At 42.3% G+C, this 20427-nt stretch overlaps 1 pseudogene; it reads right to left on the reverse strand.

The window, feature by feature from the left end:
- Positions 1-19259: 19259 nt before the first annotated feature.
- Positions 19260-19378, reverse strand: LOC148526963 (5S ribosomal RNA; annotated as a pseudogene).
- Between the last annotated feature and the right edge of the window lie 1049 nt (positions 19379-20427).

Genomic DNA, 20427 nt, shown 5'->3' on the forward strand with positions numbered 1-20427 from the left:
AGTTAAAAAGTTGTCATACGGTTGTGTGGTAGTCCCATTATTTTGTATGTGACTGGTCGCACAATAGCGTATACGTACTTCCGGTTGTGCTGCCATGGTGTTTAAACAAAGCCGTTGAGGTTTAAATTTTTCAATTGTTATCAATATCTGGGTTAACGTGTATTTTTCTGCGCAGGAAAAAGTGTGTAACAGTATTTGTTGGACAGTTAAGGGTATCGTATGATCCTTAAGGGCTAGGTGCAAGGGTTAGTCTAGCCGCTCGGTAAGCAACTTACCGTTCAGTACACAGAGCAGGTGTATGGTTTGTTATTTTTGTTAGGGACCGGCTCTCAGTGTGACTGCAGTCTTCAATAATAAGGTTGGGTTATTTGAGCATTGTAGTTGAGCTGCACTAGGTGTGATTGTGAGCTGAGAGATAATAGGTGAGCGGGGGCATCTAGAAATTCTTCCATAGGTGAGCAGGGGCATCTAGAAACTCTTCTGTAGGTGAGCGGGGGCATCTAGAATTTTCTTACGTAGGTAAGTGAGAGTATCTAGATTGTCTTTCACCAGTTTAAATCTTTATTGAAAAGCGTAGGATTTTGTCTCAGAATGGGAGCCATGCAAACAGTAGAGATGTTAGACAATGATGTGCTGCTAATGAAAGCTCCAATTGGATCGGCCCGTCGTATTATGCATACTAAGGGCCTGATTCAGAGCCGAATGCTCTGACCAGAGCGCTCGCTATGAATCAGTGCCCTCCTCCATGAAAATGGAATGGCCTCCTGGCCGCTCACATAGCTGTGGGTGACCACCCACAGCATATGCGAGCGTCCACGATGATGGTCGCGATGGTCTTGACCATCGCGACCATCGGGCTTGCGACGGAGACCCTGCGGTAGGGTCTCGCTGCCGCAAGCCCTGGAGTGATTTTGGCAGAGCAAAAATCACTCCCACTGACATCACTACTGATGTCAGTGAGGCCGGCTTCAGACGGTAGGCGTTCCCATGGGAACGCCTCCGTCTGGCAGCCACACCCCTGGCACGCCCACCAAAGGGGGCATGCTGTCAATCAACATCGACAGCACGCCCCCTTTGGTGCAAGACCCGGAGCGATGGAGAGCCCGTCGCTCATGGGTCTCACGCATGCGCACGACGGAGCTCCCTCCGTCATGCGCATGCGCAGTGGGGGAACATCGACCCGCTTGCAAGCGTCCTGCGCTTGCAAGCAGGTCTGAATGACCCCCTAAGTACGGTACTTATGCAATAAGGTATTGTGATGTATGGTTTAAAATGACGATGAAGAGTGTTAGACCGTTTCCCAGAATTGGTAGTTTTGATAAGGGTGTATTAGATAATGTCCGGGATCACATCAGTTTGATGCGCTCCCGAGAGGAAAAGGTCAAATATTGTGAATGTTTAAAATTGTGGCAGCATGAAGGGGATGCGTGGCTTAAAAATGTGCAAGCGACGCAATCTAGCGTCGCGAGCGCATTGCCAGAAAATACATCCGCGACGCTAAATTGCAATACGGGCGAGCCGCAAAATGGCACGCACGTACGGCAAGGTAGCGTTGTGGAGAGTATTGCCAGCAGTTCACGCTCACCTCCCCCACCTTATGTGGATGGAGATGCAAGTACAGTTACCAAAAATACCCATAAAAATGTTACAAGCAATTTGTACCCTCTCTTAAGCAACCATAAAGAAAATGTTTATGATGTGGATGATGAGCCTATTGTAATGTCTGCCATTTCCCATGCTGTGCAAATGATAGATGCTGCATCACCACAATCACGGGTGGTGCCGCCATCTCCATCGGTAACAGCAAGGGAAGTGTTAACACCCTCTGCACCCGTAGAGGAAGCTGTTCATACCATACGTAGCAGCAGCAGATTAAACCCCCAGCCAGGTAACCAGGTCAAAGGTAGCAGCGCTACCGGTCTGCATCCCATTCGGACGATAACTGTTCTGAATGGAAATGCAGATGCGAACGGTGTAGTGCCCACGAGGTAGGTAGTAATGCATTGTCCCTGGACAAGAGCAGAACTAAATTTCATCGTAAATGATTTCCCTGATCCAAAAAAGGAACTAGCCAAATGTCAAAGAATTTTGAGAAATTTGGGTAGTTCTCATGAACCAACTAATAAAGATTGGCGAGTGGTGTTAAGGGCCTGTCTGCCACGCAATACCGACATGACAAAATGTATCACGGATTGTGTATTGGATGGTGACGTTCCCTTAACAGACCAAGTAAACCAAGGTAACATTTCCCGCATTGTAACTCAATTGGGTATATATTTTCCAGTAGTAGTTAACTGGAACAAAATTTTCACCATTAAGCAAAAGGAGAGTGGATCTGCAGAAGGTTATTGTGACCGGGCTCTGCAGGCTATCACCCAGTACACTGGGTTAGAAGATATTAAAGATAGCACTCACCACAGGGGAATGATAGTCACGGTACTCATGGACGGTCTGAAAGACGACTTAAAGACTTGGGTTCAGACCTCACAACCTAGCTGGAGGGGAGTCACAATAGATACACTCATAGAATCTGCCATAGAACATGATAAAAATATCACAAAGAAGAGAGAGACCCAGAGCAAAAAACTAATGGCTGTCAGTATCCAAGCTCTGGAAGGAATGACAATAACAGCACAGCCAACCGACACACCTGCACCCACACACACACCTGCACCTGAACAATTACACGTCCTCACCTAACTGCAACCAAGTGGGACACATAAGTAAGTACTGCAAAGTAAAGAGCACCACACATGAACACGGGTTTCCCATGGGTTCATAGGCAACCCCAGTATCTTCTCCCAGGCCTTATATGACTGTTTACAATCTTTTCAATCTGCCAATGGATCTGTTCTAATGTAAAATGTGTACTATATATTATTGTATTTTAGGTCATGTTTAAATGATATTAAACTGTTGTGCTTTATCTCCCACTCACAGGACACAAGGTTGATATGGATAAACGGCAGCCATGCCAGGCTAAGGTCGACTACTCGGAATACTATCCAACCCAGTGGCCCAGGCATTATTTAGAGCAGTAGCTATTAATAACAAGATTTAATTGCAGGAACCTGTATGCAGATACTATGGGGGTCATTCAGACCCGGTCGTTAGCACTGATGCACTCGGACCGGGTCGATGGCCCCCCACAGAGCATGCACACGACGGCGCTGGCGCCGTCGTGCGCATGCGTGAGACCCGCTATGACCGACAGCACCGGTCATAGCGGGTCTCGATCCAAAGGGGGCGAGCTGTCGCTGTTGATTGACAGCTCGCCCCGTTTGGAAGGCGGGCCGAGGGGGTGGCAGCCCAAACGGGGGCGTTCCCATGGGAATGCCTACCGTTTGGGGGCGGCCCCACTGACATCACTAGTGATGTCAGTGGAGAGCTTCCGGCTCAGACAGAGCCGAAAGCTCTCCGGGGCTTACGACACGGGAGACCCTACCCTAGGGTCGCGATGGTCTTGACCATCGCGACCATCACCTTAGGCGGTCGTAAGGCTGTGGGTGTTAACCCACAGCCTTACCACCGCAAAGGAGGACGTCTTGAAAATTCAAGACTTCCTCCCCTCATTCAGACCGACCGCACGCTCTGTGCGACCGGCTCTGAATGAGGTCCTATATCCCTAGAATTATTAAAAATGAGGGGGGGGACTTATTTTACAGGTGACGTTTCCAAGAACATGTGTAAGGTGATGAGTAACAACACTAAGATTATCCCAGACTGTCTTTTCCTTTATTTGCCCCCCTTGGAGATACTGTACAAACAGGCAGCCTCATGTGAAAATATGATAATGAGGTTACTGTACAGGGTCTCACGAAAATGAATGCGAATAACAGAAATTGAAAGTGTTATTAACTAACATATTTAATGCAAGCTGTCATGATGTCAAACCTGGAGAATTTGTTACGTTCCAAATTTTTTTTAGCTCAGGTTGTTTGACTGATCGGTGGAAAGGTCCGTATCTGACAATACAACATCCTCAAAGGGTGGCCGAGGAAGATACGTGGGTCCATTCCACTCACTATAGGGAGGTTAACAAACTGGTGGAGATACAAGGCGGAGACAAGGCCGATAACGTGGACCTGTCGATTGCGAGCTTGTGCCGGTAGGATTAAAAAGGTGATGGTGAGATATCTGAGCTAAAGAAATGTGTAGATCAGTGCTTCCAGCAATGGAGTGGTCTGCTGTGGTCATCCTAGTTCTTTTTTTTTTCCAGAGTTTTTGTCGTGATGATCTGTTTGGGGATACTCAGTGTCTGTGATGGAGGACCGATTGAGAAAATGGGAGCTGATGGCAGTGCTGATGGAGTGGAGTCAGGAGGAGTGTAATGCCAATCAGGGGAGTGTCTGACCAATCTTAGTATTGTAATTGTTATGTTATTTGGGAAGAATACTTCCAGAAGTTATGACCCTCACACATGTTGAAATGCTTAGTATACATAAAAAAATACCATCAGATTATCTTCACATGCAATATGAACATAGAGGCAAAAGAAATATGATACCTGGTGACGTGCATAAAGCCACTCAGTTAATTAGTGAGACAACTGGCTTTCAAGTTTTAGTCGCACTGGATCCCACCAGAATTGCTCGGGGTACATTAAATTTTAGATATATTCAGGAACTTGCTAAATTGATAGATAATATCACCGAGATGTACGATGACACATTCAGGTATACAGGGAGAGAATTGCAAGCGTACAAGAAAGAACTGGTGCAACACAGGCTAGTGTTGAATTATTTAACTGCTGTTACTGGAGGGTATTGCGTAACGTTAGCCACCCAATTTGGAGTAAAATGTTGCACCTATGTCACCAATGATACCAGCGATCCCAAAGAGGTGATAGACCGGAAGATGGATGAAATTCTGCAGCTAAAATGGGAATTTCGTAAGAACCATAATGCTTCAGTGGCTGAAGTAGGGGAAAAGATAGAAGGATGGATGTCATGGCTGAACCCAGTGAAATGGTTCTCAGGTCTAGGGGAATGGGTCCAGGAAGTGATCGCCAGCATAGGCAAATTCTTGATCCTTATACTGATTGTCATCATAATAATTGGCATATGTGTCCGGTGTGTTCCTATTGTGTTGAAGTGTGGAAAATGTAAAAATAGAGTAAACCGAAAGAATGAAATCATGATGGTGGCCAGTATGAATACCGAGGTAAATATAGAACTGCATTACAACCCTGAGCTAGGAAATACCATCATTTAATGTATTATATTTAGCCATGCATAAAAAAGTATTAATGAAATGCCATTTTTAAAACACCTCAGATAATGTAAAGTCTCAATTCCCCTTCAAGACTGCTTTTATAAGACTGGTGCATTCCCACACCTTTCACATTATCTTCCAAGATCCGCGGTGTGCGTATAATAGTAGTTTTATGTCCCCACTCAGAGACACATTATTGATAGATTAAGAACCACCTTGTGCCATCCCATAATAACACTAAATAATATGTAACTGTAAGCCTAAATAAAATTCTAATAGTAGATTATGATAGCATGTTGTTCGCTATCAAAGGGTGGACTGTCGAAACTGGAAAATTGGCTGAGACAAGATCAGTTTAAAATTGAATCGCAGCGACACCATCTTGCGACTGGCCGCAAGACGCCATTTTGCGAAATGGACGCCTAAGTGCCATTTTAGATAAACTCACACTTTAGTACATGTGGCGATAATACTATTAGCATCTTGCGAATGCATCTGTGACCATCGCCATAAGTTACGGCGATTCACCAAAAGCCCATTTCATGACTTTACGTATTATAAAGGATATATTTCAGAAATGGCTTTACAGTATGTCAAAATTGGATTGCATTAGCTGAACAGAGCAAATGGCCACGTGACAGCTAGCTTGTGTAGATAAGCTTCCTGGATAACGTCTGCTCTCACTCGAGGTGGCACGGCTAGAATACACACCTTACCTTAGCAGGCTTCCTGCAATGAAATAACTTCAAAGCCAAGAGTGTTATCTTAGGTCTGGGTCTTGTAGCTGGGCTAATTTGCATTCACACAAGAGTCTGGGAGAATAAAGGTCCTTTTCTTTTGAGCCTGGGAAAGGTGGGGGCTGCTGAGAGAAGGGGCATGTGGAACTATAAGGCTCAGCATTCAACACTGCTAGGTGTTCACTTAGTAAGTGAGATTTAAGTGCACCATTCCTCATACACACATTAATACAAACAATTGCGCTGTTAACTAGTCGCATATTAGCGAATGCATAAGACCTTGTGTGAAAACACTATTTTATTAGCTTCATGCGCACGCATCTGCCCCAAGTTAACTAGCGTCTTTATATCAAACCCCGCATACTCACACATTACATATCCACATGAAAGGTTTAATAAGCTTTAAGGTATAAGATTTAAGTTTGTTCAGTTAGTTATCAAATATCTTTATTTCACAGCATTTATACTAAGGTTTTATACATGCTAAGAAAGCCGTGTTTGGTTTTGTACTGATGCGTACTCTTTCAACAGAATTCCGGTATTATCGGTGTGGAGATCGCATCATGCATTCTCAACTTGTGGACCGCAGAGACTTCAAGCAACAAAATGTATATTATATGAACAACTGTTAGGATGATTGCATGGGGTGGGAGGGCAGAGACCCCCAGTTGTTGGAGGCTGGGTTGAGTCTATTTGAACCAGCCTGTTAAACTCTTTGTAACAGATGCTTCCCCCATGGGAACCAATGGCATAAGCAACAAACTTCTCTATTGTCCTGTCTATTCTGGGGGGGTATAAATGTGTGCTCCAACACTGGGTTCTTAGTCTTCTTGCTGAACGCTGAGGGACAAGGGGTTTCTTGCTGATGCCTAACATCTGGACCAGAAAGCGCTGCATATGTATACTGTACTTGGGTCTGTATAATTCCTTTGCACCGAATTGTGTCTGGATCAATAGCGTGTAACTGACTGTACTTTTACCTGAATAATACTTGTGCTTTGGAACCACAGATTCCAAGTCTTAAGTCTTTATTTACTGTATGACTGCATACGCAAATTAGCGTCATCCTTAGAGGTTTATAGGTAGGATATTAGAAGGTATAGGCATGGGTATATAGAGGTTCTGATCCAGTATCATCAACAACTTGGCTGATTATGGTGCAATATTAATAACTAAAGGAGACTCCACCCATATTATATATAATTGATTGGGGAATTTTGGATATAATACCAATTCCTTTCTCTCCATATGATTACATTAAACTTCCAATATTGAACATACGGATGTATATCAATATGTGGATGCAGTGACATTCATACACAATTTATCCATATCTACATCTAAGGTGTGTGAACTATAAGATAGTAATACTCAGATACAGCTCTGATTATACTTTTATTCAAGGTGTGCAAATAATAACACACTTCCAATAAAAATTGGCACCCCATTGGTATAGGCTTAATTTCTGGCCGCTTTTCATATACAACATTTACAATGGATTGGAGTTAAAAGTACATTAGTGACATAATCAGGCAATACCAGCCAATAACAGGCAAATTTTTTTACACCAATTGAACGCAATATCATTCTGTCTCTTGCCTGAATATTTTCAGTATCTATAAATAGTACACTCCTATTTCCATCCAGGTATACACACAATTACCCTATATTACTAACAACTCATCAGTGGACCTGCCTTTTTATAATTTATGTTTGTTCTGTCTAATAATATTTTGAATCCCTTATATTTCACTGTATATTTCCCCTAAATTAGGATATATTTTTAATTCATTAACTAATAAAAGTTATATTTTATATATCATTAATTTCTTCTTGTGCACCCACTAAAACAACTCCTTCCTCTTTCCCCCTAACTTTATGATTCAATCTAGTTGATTAGGGTTGCACCCCTGTTATTTATTAAGTATTTAGCTTTGATGATATAGGGGCTCAACATTCTAATTATTAGTGTGCAGATACTCTCCCTCTTTTCCCTTCCCTTCACTCTCAAACAATCTTGGACAAGTGGTTCTCTAATGCCAGGGGCATTTCTAGAGAGGAGGGGGCCCGTGTGCAGTCTCCGACACGGGTCCCCTCCTCTCCGCCCGGCAGCTGGCAGGACACTGAGCTGTGCGTGGCCAGCGCTGGAGTTATAGACTCTGAGCACTAGAGCGTGCCCAGAGTCTATAATGAATGCACAGGTCACCGGGAAAATGGCCGTGGCGGCCATTTTCCCTGCACTACGCATGCGCAAACGACGGGAAAATGGACGCCGCGGCCATTTTACAGTCATTTTACAGTGCCGGTCCCCCGCGCCGACGTGGGATTTCGGAAAGGAAAGTAATATTATAGGTACAGGGTGTGCGGTGCGGGACCCCCTTGGACCCAGGGGCCTGTGTTCCCCGCACACCCTGCACCCATTGTAGATACGCCCCTGCCTAATGCTATAAATAAGGTTACATTTTTTAAACTAATACCATTTGTATTTAGTATTCTTATATAATATAAAATGATGTATGCTGGACTGTATCCCAGTATTTCCAGTATCGATATATTTTAGGATTTAATATTACATGAATTGCTATCCCAGTACACTTACCATGCTTATAGTAACACTCAGGTACTAATACCAGCATCAAAACAAAATAATGAATAACTGTTGTGTATATACCAGAGACACAGGTAATTTCAGTTCACTTAAAAGTACATTTATTATAATAGCGATCTTACTTTGTATCATATCACATTAGCTTCTCTCTGAAATACTAAGACCAGGAATTATACTGTAAGTTAAACTATTTAGGATCAAAAAGTGAAGACTTAAGCAATGTCAAGTTCCTTCATGCCTTCTTCCTCTCTAAATTGACTGAAATTCACTTAAATTACCTTAATCATTCTTTTGCTCTCAGTTAACTTACCACATAAAAGAGGTTATTTATCAACAGAAATCTTAAGACATGACCTTTTTTCTCATGTATTCTGCTGGCTTGTGCTCCATTACTAGTCAAATTGATTTCTTTATGGATAACTGCATAGTAAAAATACAGTATTATTTAACCTTATGTCTGCCTTGGAGGTAGATTGCACCTTAACAATTGGATCTTTTTTGCCACTTTTGTGCTGCTTTGGCTTTGCTGGGAAAAACATTGTTTTTCTACATCTAACTGTACACATTTAGGGGCATATCCAATTAGCCGCGGGGTTCAATTTAGTGGGGATTTCCCGTGCGCGAATCCCCGCTTTTGGACAGTACCTCGCACCTCATGTTGGTGTGAGGTAAATTCCGCACGTATATGCCTTTTACTGCCTTGCGCGAGAGGCTTTAACACACTGTTTCCGCATTTCTCGTGGAAACAGTGTGTTTCCGCCCACGAGAGCTGTTTTAACGGCGCGGGGAAAAAGCTATTTTATTGAATAGCTTAACCCCGCGCCGCGGGACTTTTGAGCCTCAATTACTCGCGGGAGAAGTCCCGCGGGTAATTGGATATGCCCCTTAATATTTGTTTGTTTTTTTTCCACAAAAATGAAGGTCTTCATTTACTGTAGTAATATATTTGTATTTGGAGATGAGTGGTTCAGTTCTACTTTATTATGTTCGATCTGAAAAATGGCATCTTATTGGCTATTCGGCTCTCACGTGGTTTGGATAGCCAATAAGATAAATCCAAATTTGTGCTAGTTTAGCAAAAAGAACCAAGTAGAACCATACTGCACATCTCTAATATTGAATGAGGTGTAGGAGATAAAGTAGCAGGCTCAGAGGTAGGGGGCAAAAATAAAAATGTCGGAAAGTTTATAACCTCATATTTGTTAACTGATTGTTATGAAACTCCTGCACTATTACATAAGACCCCTAGAGTCCCTCTATAACAGCCACACACTGTTCCCTTAGTGTTGGATGCACACAGGTACTTAGGCGGCCTCCAAACAGTAGGGGCTTATGCAACAGACAGGAGATCACTACACAAATAACTGGAGTAGTAGTGTATAAGTCATGGCAATATGGCAAGGACACCGTTAACTAAAATGCTGACACTGGTTTTGTACAGTACACTGGAACAGGTAGTAGCAAGGGTATAATAGGATGTAGTCAGGAAGCCGGCAGTCGAAATGCTGACCGCTGGCTTCCTGACAGTGAAAGCCCGGCATGGGACTAATGATAGGCATCTAAATATCGATGCCTATCATTAGCCCCATGACGAAATCCTGATGCTCTGCATAGCGAACGTAGGCAAGCCGGGCATTGGGATATCATAGCCGCGGGGGGGGGGGGGGGGGTTAGGTTTAGGGACTCCCAGATGGGACTTAGGGTTAGGCACCCCCCCAGGAGGGTTAGGTTTAGAGTGCGGGGAGGGGGGGTTAGGTTTAGGCACCCCTGGGGGGAGGTTAGGGCTGGCACCCCTAAGAGAGGGTTAGGGTTAGTGGGGGGAGAGGGGAGGGTTAGGGTAAATACTCACCTCAGTTGGGATGTTCATCTGCCGGCCTTCCTGCATTGTTATTTCATCCGTCCGGCGGTAATACATACCAATTCCGGTATAATATGCAGACAGAGGTATATGGACATCATGTAGAGTAATGCAATTCTTGAAGTGCAGCACAGTTTTAACCACAAGTTAAGTGCAAGTACTGTAATAGCACATTTAAATCTGCACTACAGTTCTTAATGGAGTAGCAATGATTAAACATAGTCACTATTATTGCAGCAGCATAGCACAGCAAATCAATATAGAAAAGCAGTGGTATATAAAACAGTGAGTCCAGCAAGGCACATGTGAATTGCTCAGCGAAAAATGAATGCACTAGTCACACACCAGTATACTAAGGAGTATATATCAGCAGAGGTAATGCACAGTAGTGGAACACTTAGTTGAGTAATTCCTTTAGGAAGACAGCTAGGGACTCATGAACAGCAACCATGAACAGGGACCGAATGACAAGGCTCTAAGAACTATCACTGGCAGGAAGTGTAGGTCTGGCTGCAACTTAACAGAAGCAGGGACCAATGAGAGCAAGCCTTGTAGAAAGCCTCCTTGACAAGTGAATGGATTGCATCTGTGAGCTGCACACACAGATACTAAATGAATTGCAGCTGTGAGCTACACAGACAGCGTCCCAGCTGCCTAGCAACAGCTGGGACTGGAATCTAAGGCATAATGCAGCGTCCCAGTCACCTAATACGGCCGGTACTTGCAGCCATGAAGATTCGCTGCCGCGATTCATAACACTGATGCCTGGGGTGATCAAGATGAGAGAACTAAATGTATATCACCACAATCATGTCAAGTGGTATTATGAATAAACAAAAGTGCCCACTACAAAAAATTGTGTTTGTGTTTAGTAAATAGAAAATGAAACTTTCTCATAAATCCAGATACTAAATTCTGTCATTACATGATACTGAGCATAATGCATAATTTATAAACAAAATGTTAGAAGCCCAAGATAAGAACAACTTAGGGCATATTCAATTAGGCGCAGGACTTACCGCGTAGCTGGAGCTCCTGGGTTCAATTGAATCTGAACCTGGTGTCACTATTCCTGGAAAGTCCTGCAACCTATGCACATGAAGGATTACTGTGATAAATATAATATAGTAATTCAGCTCTCACACTGTACTATGTGCAAGAAATGAGCCCTGTGCTGTACAGGAAAGAAGGCCCCACAAAGCCTATCTAAGGATCTTATTATGTTCTTAGGTATTATTCTAACACATACATTACCCATAATAGCAGAAATAAGATAAAACCAAACACTTAGTCAAAGAAAGAGACACCTTTCTGTAGTAACAAATGAACAAACATTTTAAAAGTGCTACAATCTAACAAACAACTATAACAATAAATCAGAAGGAGTTGTGGACCAAAGGTGAAGGATTGGAGGGCCATTTCAGTCCATCTGATTTGGAGAGTATACGTATGTATACTATATCTACGTCTGCTGTACTGAAATCAATACGTTATCATGACACAGGTCATGTATTGATCTAAAGATCAACACTTTATGTTGTTTGAGATGTTTAGCGGTTCAATATATTAAAAATAGATTTTTTTCATCAACAAGCCAATTCTTTATATCCTTACATTCTGAAAATTATATTTTGTCCTCAGTCATTAGAGGAACAATTGGAGCTTCTGTTTATTTAATTTTTTTTTTTTTTTTTAACACCCTTGCTAAGAATTTGTCACGGCTGCCAACACTTGAGACTCCTGGAAGGAGTCAGGCCTACTGGGCACTATAAACTGAGGTGGTTTTAGGATTCACCTTTTCATGGAATCTCAGTAACAAGGAATAAAAGTAAATAGAATTTATTCACAGGAAAAATATATAGCAACGCTCACATAAAGTCTCAACAACTCAGAAGTTCAGATATGCAGTAGTCAATATAGGAGTAAACCCCCATAAGTAAATAAAGTCTCTGATACTAATGTGGTAGGGAACCCTGAGTCCAATATGAGGCTAAGACCTCAGGATGGTATAAAGGACGTTACTAGTGTTGAGCCCTGTAGTGTGATGAAAATCCGGAACAGGTTTGAGCCCTGCAATGTAGTGAAGATCCGGAACAGGGTTGAGCCCTGAGACATGGTGAAAATCCGAGGCAGGGTGGAGCCTGTGATGTGAGGCAGGGTTGAGCCCTGTGATGCAGTGAAGATCCGTGACAGGGTTGAGCCCTGCAATGCAGTGAAGATCCGGAGCAGGGTTAAGCCATGTGATGTAGTAAACATCCGGAGCAGGGTTAAGCCCTGTGATGTAACAAAGATCCGGGACAGGGTTGAGCCCTGCAATGTAATGAGGGTCCAGAGCAGGGTTGAGCCCTGCGGCGTGACAGGGACCCAGAGCGGGGTTGAGCCCTGCAATGCACAAATGGTCCGGAGCAGTTCTGAGCCCTGCGGTGTGACGGGAATCTGGAGCGGGGTTGAGCCCTGCGATGCACGAAGGGTCCGGCGATGATAACTGTAACGGTGCAGTTGACAACTGTAGTAAAGGCGAGTTCAATGTCCATGGAAGTAGAAGACAACAGGCAGAGTAAATAATCCAGCAGGGGATGCAACCACAGCAATGGAGCAGAATAACAATACTTAGGCAATGGCAATGCTGAGCTCTGTAGTGCGGCTGGAAACCAGTATCAGAAGTTTAACCGGAACACGGGCAGAGATATAGCAAAGTCCTCAGCAAACCACAGGCACAGCAGGGATCTGGCAGGAGTCCAAGAAAGACCTGAAAGTAACGTTGCACAGACACAGAGACACAGTTAGTAACAGGCTTTATACTAGAGGTCTGTAATCCATAGAAAGTTCAGAACATGTGACCCAAATGGAATCAGGTTTGAAATAACAAGCAATCAGAAATCCCACAACCTGACAACACCTTTGAGGCAGATGATCATTTTAACTCTCTATCCCCTGTATGTGGGGAACGCCAGCAACCAGGATAGCTCCTCCAACGACCACAATGGAACTTTGGCAAATGTAGTTTATCTTTACGTACTGAAATAGTCACAGTCCTGACAGAATTGTTTAAGTGCTTTCCTTTGATCACAGTATCAAAAGACAAAAGAGAAGATAGGGACTAGGATAAAACATATAATAACAATTGATCAGACCAGGGGAGGTTTAAGAAAGGAGGGGGCCCATGTGCAGCCTCTTTGCGGGCCCCTCCTCTTCAGTGGCGCAGTAGACTATGGCTTTGTAAAGCAGTTAGGGGCGTAAAAATCCCTGCCAAGCCCAGGTGAAGATGGGGGTGTGACCTAATCGAAAGAGGCATGGCCACGCCCCCTTGAGAAAAAAAAAACACACGCGCTGGGAAGGGTGGCGCTTAGAGCCCCTCAGCCGGCGCAAAGTCAGGGGAGGTGCTTCCCGTGATTAGGCACACCCCTTACACCCAGACCCCGCCGGCCTGTCTACACCCCTGATGAACAAACAAAGGAATCTGTCCTTCAAATTCCTAAAACAACTATGATATAAAACCAAGATTTAGACATATAGTGCAAAGGAAGAAGATAAATACATATAATTCTTCACTCATAGGATGCAGTTCTGAGACACAAAATCAATCATATAATTAAGTCACAAATCATTATATTAGCCCACAGTGAAAATAATCTGTAATATCTTCACAGTTAATTTGACTTGGATCTTTCCCAGGATACTGAATGCTCAGTGCACACCAGCAGAATCTGATAAATTCACACTAATAATTACATATAAAACGCACCATATCACGGTCCTCAATTGTGTTTTAGAATTAACTCAGCAGCAGTCTCTTACAGTAGGTACTCCTTACTCCTATATACAAATGTGGTATGTACTATATACCAAGGTCAATAAATAGAAAACAGTAAGTCACAGACTCTCCGAGTATAATATGGAGAGGATGGCTGCTGCACATCATTCGTCAGTGACAGTGAATGATGTGTAAGCGGATTCATTTCCTATACCTGGTTGATCTAAATCAGTTTTTATAGATATATAACACTTCCGGGCTTATGGTAGCTGGGAACCATGTAGAAAACTGGTAACCTGTATGCTAGAATACTTACTGTGCAATACTTCTTCCTCAAGCATCAGACGCATACACAGGCCATCACAGTTGTCTCCTTATTATAACAGGTAGCTATATTTGGATGCTCAATCCTCAATGGAGTTGCCCTTTTTGTTTAAGTTAAAATAATCAGATTTGTTCATTAAACCATACATTAACCTAACCTCCAACATGACCCCTTCCACCGGTACAAAATGCTTTGGCTCCTGGACTTCCCACTTAATTAATGATTGCGGTCACCTGTGTTGAACTAGTTAATAGATGAGACAGGTGTTTCACCACAGGTGGCTGCAATCATCAATTAAGAAGGAAGTCCAGGAGCAGAGCACTTTGTACCGGTTGGAAGGGGTCATGTTGGAGGGTCTGCATTAAAACAAAAACACCCAGGGGTCTATTTAGTAAAGCTGAATTTGCATTTTCTAAAATATTGCATTTTTCACAAAAATAAATCTGCCATATTTAATGAACAAAAATCTGCCGGGACAGCCAAAGTGAAAAAGGGCTGTCCCAGCGAGTTCTGAGTAGTGGCTTATAGCACTCTCAGCTGTGTCATCTTTGTCTGAACAGCAAGCTCAGCTGAGGGCAGGAGCCTTTAAAGCAAGGCATTGTGGGAACTACAGGAGGAGACGAGTCCCTTAGCTAAAAGCTGACAGCATCACAGCAAAGATTGAAGGTAGTGAAGGAGAAAGTATACATAACGCCATCTAGAGCAGGGGCAAACGCAGGATTTCTAGAGGGGGGTTTCCAAATGCTGTATTTTAGAGCGAGTGTGGCTAGTCCATGAAGAGGGCATAATTAGCACTTTACCATCTTTAATATGCATCATACAAAAGTGTATTGTGTGTCAAAATTCCAGCATATACCAGTGATCACAATAAGCCATTAAATGCAGCAGTAGAGCCATCCTGCCTGAGCATAATGTTTTTATTTCAGACGTGGGCACCATTCCAAAGCATTGGAGCAAGTCTGGTAGTCTGGGGGGGCAGCAGAAGAACCCAGTACTGCCCTGGACATATATGTACGGTATGCGGTCAGGAAGCAGGTGGTCGAAATGCCAACCACTGGCTTCCCAACTGTGAAATCCCGGCATGGGACTAATGATAGGCGTTGAAATCCCGATGAACGAAGGTAAGCCGGGTGTCGGAAGCGGACAGCCGCGCGCGGGGGGGGGGTTAGGTTTAGGGGCTCCCGGGGAAACTTAGGGTTAGGCACCCCTCCAGGAGGGTTAAGGTTAGGCTAGGGGAAGGGGGGGGTTAGGGTTAGGCAACCCCGGGGGGAGGTTAGGGATAGGCACCACCCCGGGAAGGTTAGGTTTAGGGTGCAGGGAGGGAGGGTTAGGTTTAGGTACCTCTGGGGGGAGGTTAGGGTTAGGCACTAGGGGGGAGGTTAGGGTTATCCACCCCTAAGGGAGGGTTAGGGTTAGGGGGGGAGAGGGTTAGGGATAGTTAAAATACTTCTCCCTTCCGGCGTCGGTATTACATCCACCGCGCTTATGTCCGGCAGTATGTCATACCGATTTCATATGTACATATTGGTCTTCTTATGCACTGGATAGTGTATTATTATACAGTATTAATAATTAATATCTATAGCAGCGCACCCCTAACAATGCATGTTTTCCAGATCTCCTAGTTGGTGCACAGGTGGATTTATTACTGGCTGACAGATGTTAAAAGATCCACAGGTGGTACTAATTATTTCATTTGTAATACAGAGAAGAACATGCAGCACTAGTAAAATTCTATTACATGACTATTTCTATTGTGGTCATGGTGTGGGCTTGGGAGGGGGACTTCCAAGCAACCGGAAACCCCCACTGTGTTTGCTTATGTAGAGATAAACTTCTCTTCTCCACCTTATATAAATATGGTCAGGTGCAATTCTCCATAACATCCTATGGGGGTTGCAGGTTGTTCAGTGACCAGTGAATGTCTGAGAGATCTGTGATTTCTCCAGGCTTTTCACTCCACTTAAATATGGTGAAAACTTAAATATCCCATTCTTCTGCTGTTATGCTGGAGAAATGCAAATATTATGTTTACTACACAAATCCCGCAGTGCCCAACCTGTAGCTATTGTAAGATGAGAAGATGAATAGCTCTGATTACAGTTTTAAGTTGGGAACATGAGCTTTTAATCGAGGTTACAAAATTACAGAAAACATTGAAACAAACAGACTTTTGTTCAGTTGGGTTTTATTAAAATGCACATAAATAGATCACAAGCTTAGCCATGCATCACTTTATTTAGAAGATGATCACGAGTGTTATCTTAAATTTATATATTTACTTTGAAGTAGGGATGTGCAGGCTCGGATAGGTTCGAGTTTGCACGTGGAGTTCGGATTTTTCCCTCCAAAAAAACGGAACTCAGAACGAGGCAAAACGTCATCTTACATGGACGAACATCATCATTCCTGGTCTTTTGTCCAGGAATGATGATGTTCGTCCATGTAAGATGACGTTTTGCCTCGTTCTGAGTTCCGTTTTTTTGGAGGGAAAAATCCGAACTCCACGTGCAAACTCGAACCTATCCGAGCCTGCACATCCCTACTTTGAAGTAAACCATGTTTGCTGTGGGTTTCTCAAATGATGTCAGTAATATAAGATAATTGGCAGGATAAGGCAACAATTCTGCAGGCACACACTATAGCTACAATAGTCAGTAACTATGTGCATGGATATGCCATGACCCCACAGATACTGAAATGGGACACCTAACATTCACAGACCTAGAGCCAGTACAATCACATACTTAGCAATTGACTAAGAAAAAAGACATAGGGCTCTATTTATTAACCGGTCGGCACATGCGCGGGACCATGTCATTGTATTTTTTCCGAAAAATACAGGTATAAGGCTGCGGAGGGGATTTGCAGGGACAGAGCTTTATCTCAAGCTCTGTCCCTGCAAGGGATTTTTAATAAATCCTTGTGATATTGCCTGAATTCGCAATGTGAATTCAGTCGGAAATATCACACTACATTCTGCATTTTAAAAAAAATATTATTATTGGGTTACCCATATGATAGTGGGAACTCCAAGGATCATCCCAGCATTCACTGTAACAGCATACAGGTGTGAGTCCCAGACCACAGATCGTGTGTGTATATATATATATATATATATATATATATATATATATATATATATATGAAAAATGAGTGGAATAAGCGCCAATGATTATTATACCCCTAAATTCTGTATGGAAAAAACTGACTCAACTGCAAACCAGCCTCAAATGCAGGCGTCAGCTTTCTGTCAATAAGTAATTAGCAATGGTAAATTACTAACAGCATAAATAGTTGTACATAGATGTTGACTTTGGAGCGACTGGCTAGTTGATTATAAATAATTTAATGAAAAAGTAAATTGCTAAATACACGTGTATATATATATATATATATATATATATATATATAGTGTGTAAAAACAAAAGTGCTATATGTGCAAAGTTAGTGCAAAATTGTGCAACGTCCTAATTAATGTGTATAGATACACGAATAAAGTGCAAAAACTGTTAGTATATGTATATATATATATATATATATATATATATATATATATATATATAGTGTAGAATACTCCACTCATTATATCAGAGTGTGAAACATGTAAAAATCAGCAAAGATTTGCGTGCACAATGAAAATATAAACAAAATTTAATATAGCAGTTTAAAATAAAAACATTGCTTGCCTACTAAAAGCAAGATACTGTAATATATACATATACAAATTGAAAACAATAAATAGATTGAGGAAATATAGGTAGAGCAGCTTATCTGAGGTAGAGACTTAATAGTTCATGTGGCAGGAATAAAACAACAGGCTCCAATGCGTTTCGTCCTTTCAAGACTTCATCAAGGGAGTAGTGTTAGGTTATGGGGTCTGTATCTTTATACCCCCCTGTAAGGGACTCATTAAGGAGCAATTGGTCTTAATTTCCGGTTCCCGCCCCTTTCATCATATGAACGGGACTCAAAAGAGGCTATTTATAGACTAATTCAATAAGCCCACATAAAGAATTATGACCGCTAACATCACAGATAATTTTGTTCAAAAATACAGTGTAAATACGGACTTTTCCAGCACTTCCGCCCTCACTTCCGTCTGCCCTTCCGCCTGGACTGTTAACGTCATATCCGTCTCTGTGTGGCGCATCTGTTACCAATTCCCGTAAGTTACTTCCCCGGAAGTCCTCTCTGCGGCACTTCTCACCTCTATGGTCTGGCCTCGAGTCCTCCTTCCCGGAGTTCCTTACTTACGCCCATACATTAGGTATCGCGGCCACGAAGTATAGAACCTTCTCTGGACATTTTGATTGCGCATGCACATCGCCCCTGACCTGGAAATAATAAGCACATTAATATAATGATCATCACAAGTATTTCTTTATGATCAGCGTGTTGCTATCTATTTGGGAAACCTAGAAATATATACACACACAGGGTCATTTGTTGGCTAGTAAAAACTGTTATAGTTATCCTAAAATGAATTTAAAACAGTCTCAAGGTCCGATCCGACAATATAATAAAAAATAAAAATGTATTCTCTATATAGAGTGTCCATCGATTAGATCCCTTCACAGCATCATTCTTGAATTTGTTATTGAATGATTAAGAGTCTCTGGTAAAAGATGATGCCAAGATGATACCAATTCATGATCTCTTTTCACACTATTACATATTATATATTTTCTTAAGATGCAACTCTCTTTCTTTCTTCAAATCCTTGTTATTGGATGATCCTTCTTCCTAGGAGGTATTTAACAGATATACTGCACCCAGTATTCTTTGGAGGTCACTCATCCAGGTACTAACCAGGCCCGACTCTGCTTAGCTTCCAAGGTCAGCAGAGATTGGGCATAACCAGAGTGGAATGACAGTATATGTTTGATACCTCCATGTCACCGCCATCCTATTCGTCCGTCTTGTCATTAAGTGGAAATTTCCTTATTATGAGGAATGTTCAAATGATGAAAGAAATCCGAGTACTCCTAGTAATTGACCTGGTATGGAGAATTGTCCCCCAGGGTTCAAGATGATTCTTCTTGCTTAAGTATACTCGCATCTACTAAACCCGGTATTCCCAGGAGGTCCCCCTTCCAATTACTAGTCGGGCCCAACTATGTAGGGTTTCCAAAATAATTTGGGCTTCTACATAGTGGTATAACAGTAGATGTTTAAACTTATGTTGATATTTCTTCTTATTATCCAAAAGTTTTACAGGAAAGGGGCTATTTCATAGCTTTCATTGAAGCCTGAAGGAGATAGAGTGTTCAATTCGAAGATCCAGTACATTTCTCTCCTGGATAATAAATTGCTTAGGTTACCTCCTCTTTGACCCAGCATGACATGTTTGATGGCTTTGTACGTCAAATCTTCTGGGTATGATGTTTGGTGGAGAAGTGTTTTGATACTACATGTCCTTCTACTTTGTTTCTAATATTTCTAATATGTTTTTGTATTCTTGTCTTTAATGGTCTTTTCATTTTTCCCACATATTTGTACCCACAAGTGCATTCTAAAAGATAGATGACTGAAGTAGAGTTGCAGTTCATAAATTCTTTAATCTTATACTCCTTTGTTTTCTTGGAATTGTGAAACGTTTTTCTTTGTGGATGATGAAATTTGCAAAAATTACAATGTCAACACTTGAAGCTGCCTACACACTTTGGGATCATATTCTTATTTGTGTTGACTGTCTTCAGCATGCTTGGGGCTAGCAGATCTTTGAGATTTTTTGACTTTCTGTAGACAATTTGGGGTTTGGGCAGTAATATATCTTTTAGAACGGGATCCATCTGGATGATGTGCCAGTGTTTCTCTATGTACTTCTTTATAATTTTCTCTTGTCCATTGAAAGTAGTTATAAATGGAACCATCTCTTTTTCCCGTTGGACTTTTGGCTTATACTCCAATAGATGTTTGCGATCCAGT

Source organism: Taudactylus pleione, unplaced genomic scaffold (genome assembly GCF_031769625.1).
Source record: "Taudactylus pleione unplaced genomic scaffold, aTauple2 ptg000093l, whole genome shotgun sequence".
Lineage (NCBI taxonomy): Eukaryota > Metazoa > Chordata > Amphibia > Anura > Myobatrachidae > Taudactylus > Taudactylus pleione.